We start from the raw sequence: 3,218 nt of genomic DNA on the forward strand, positions 1-3,218 counted from the left end.
TTCAAGAAGAAGGGGGTGGTGAATGAAAGCAACAGACAGGAAAAGGAATAATGTGGGGCTGTCCTGCTTCAAGGTTGTATATGGTGAGATTTTTGGACTTATGTGTAAACATAAGAAGTAAATAATTCTTTATGCCTACTTTTAAAATATATTCTCATTTTTAAATGCTTTTTATCACATTCTGTAGGTACTTAAATTTCAACATAGCAATACTTGATGAAGCCGCTGGGGTGTACGTGGGCGCCGAGCGGGCCAAAGTTTCAGTCATGTTCCAGCCTGCAGCGATGCGAGCTTTACGAAAGAACAAGACCCTACACTACGGAGTCCCCATGTTGTTGCTGGTTGTTGGAGGTTCTTTTGGTCTCCCTGAGTTCTCACAAATCCGCTATGGTGCTGTGAAGATTAAAGTTGATCCTGAATTGGAAAAAAAGCTGAAAATGAATAAAGTATCTTTAGAGTCAAAATACGAGAAAATAAAGGACTCTGCTTTTGAAGACTGGAAGAATATTTGAGGCCCACGGCCTTGGGTAGATCCTGACCTACTTCAAGGACAAAATCCAGAAATCCTTAAGACTAAGACAACCTGACTATGCTCATGTTTTTATAAAAAAATGTTACCAATAAGACATATTGGTCCAGGACACACAGGACAGAAAATTCTACGTCTGTGGAAGGCTGGCTCCTTATAAGTAAGTTGATGGATGATAAACTTGATTTTACAAAATCAAGTGTATAGGTCTTTGTAGTTCCCAGCTAGTCCACTTGCAAGTGAAAGTAACAGCATTAACAACATAAAAAAACTTTCAATAAAAATGTGAATCCTGTTATCAAAGTATGTAATGTATCATTTCCACCAGCCACTAGTACAACATTTTACTACTTCATTCTGATTTCTAATAAAAATAGTAGGGTTACATTCAGATTCTGACAGTAAAATTGAGCAGTGATTTTATACTAAACTTTGTAGGACAGTAACCCTGATCACTGTCTAATCTTGGAATTATTTGTAATATATCACAGTATGCTATTCTCTTAAACATCAGCTGATGAGTGTGTGGATGCTATGTTTAAACATTATCAATGTTGAGGAAATAAAAGCATTCTCTGTTAAAATGTTAAATTATATAATTTCCTGTTAAGCCAAAGATAATGAAGTAATAACTGACTGTGAGCAGATATAGCAAATTGTTAAGGTAATTCAGAGATACATGCTAATTGGAAAAAGCTTTTTTAAGGTATGCTATATTCCTTAGCATGATTTGCATATGAATTTATTCTAGCTTTCTGTTTGGTTGGCTGATTCTGATTTTAATTTTAGGTTTTCCATGACCTCATCCCTACTAAAAGAAACAGTTCATTTTTTGATTTTTCTTTAAACTCATTTTCTCCTCTTCACTGTTCTGGACAGGCTTCAACCCCTACCTTCTGGTATTTTTATGCTTGATTCTAAATGTCTAATGTCTCAAATAGTTGCACTACAATTGTAAAAAAAAATAATAAATTTGGCCCACTTTTACCCCATTCAAAACTGTCAACAGTTTACTTCAATAAAGAGTAAACTGATTATCTTATGATCTGTGGTAGAACTGATTTATAAACTTAATTGTCTGGAAGAAAGGCTTTAATGGAGTGAAATAAAGTTATCATTTGATTGAAAAAAAATACTTGATAAAAAATAGGTGTTCCATATTATGCCTAAGATATTTGATATGATATGCAGACAGAAAGTGAGGTTAAGCTTAACAGCCTAAGTTGTATGGTAATAACAATAAGCTTGTCTTATGGAGGGTTAACAACCTAAGTTTGCAGACCAAAATTAGAGAAAAAGAAGGGCTGCAAGGGAAGCCAACATTTTTGGCCCTAGCTTTCCAAGGTCAATTAAGACTCAGGAAATATGAGAACTTGAACTGTAACATCATGTAACTCGGTAGTGTCCCAAATTTTCTGATCAAGGAGATTATGGAGCCAAAGACGAAAGTGATCCATGATGTAGAGTGTGCCTAAGGAGGGTCACATGGAGAGAAAACATTCTCTCAGGCTTTCACAGAGAGCACATTGGCCAAGCAATGGCTATGACTCATCTACATGGCTGACACTCACAAAGTTCTACAATCTGAGGTACAGGATATCAGGATAAATCCTGAGGGGATTTCACTGACCTTATCAGACCCAAATGGTACAACTCTTGTTGCATAGTTCCTGCTTTACCTTGGTCTTAACCATCCAGCAGAAAAGTATAAAAATGAAATACAAGAAGTAAAGCCATGTTGTTACGTTGAGCTGTAAGGATCTCAGGTCAACAATTTCTGACATTATAAATGAAGTTGGAGAGCCAATACTATTATGGACTACTGGAGTTTTTTAGAATATTTTGCTGAGTTTACACACCTATAATATTCAAATAATGGAACTTAACCAAATCAAGGATATACAGATGAATGTCCATTTTGTATCTGTGTATTCACAGTGGTTAGGATAGATATATAGTTACATTCTCTTAATGAATAGAGTGATTTGTTCTAAAGGTGTTTGTAAATAGGATACCATTTCTGCATCTTGTATAGCAATTAACCACTGTCCCAAACCAGGGGGTCAGTCAACGAAGATCACCTGGGGGAGGAGCAGGGAATTGAAGAGGGGACAAAGTACAGGAGACGTGAGAAATGAGGACAAGACAGGATTCTGATCAAGTCCCATTTATTTCAGGGAGGTATATATAGTGGAGGCATAGGGAAATGACATTGGCGGGTGAAAGGAATGAGTAAAAAGGCAACCAGACTATGACAGGAAGTCCCACCTCCGGGGCATAGCAGGAGACTTATGGGAAACAGGCGGGGTGAGAAGGACCATAAACTTAACTCAGCAGGGGAATAGAAACTTAACAAAATGGCTGACACTATTATAATGTGGATACCAGTTAATGGCCTTCCACAGATCCCCCTTTACTTTTATATATGTATATAAAATATGTTTTTTGTAGATGGCTGATTCCCTTGAGGGGGCAGTGCCTGTCTTAGGTTGAGGTGTCCTCTACACAGACCCAACTCAAACCTTACCCGTCATAGGAGACCAGGACGACAGAAGGTCCCGTTCCTGTCTTAGGCGGTGAGTGGTGTCTCATGTATGTCCCTCATTACCCATCTCTGGCTAACCTGACCATCTCACCAAGGGTGGGAGAACTAAGAGGTCTCTGGACCTTCATCATCATAAGCTGGTTG

The 3,218-nt window shown here is 37.8% G+C and overlaps 1 pseudogene; it reads left to right on the plus strand.

Moving 5' to 3' along the window:
• The first annotated feature begins 266 nt into the window (after positions 1-266).
• LOC101586803 lies at positions 267-673 on the plus strand (annotated as a pseudogene).
• The last annotated feature ends 2,545 nt before the right edge of the window (positions 674-3,218 follow it).

This window comes from Octodon degus, unplaced genomic scaffold (genome assembly GCF_000260255.1).
Source record: "Octodon degus isolate 3935 unplaced genomic scaffold, OctDeg1.0 scaffold00062, whole genome shotgun sequence".
Taxonomy (NCBI): domain Eukaryota; kingdom Metazoa; phylum Chordata; class Mammalia; order Rodentia; family Octodontidae; genus Octodon; species Octodon degus.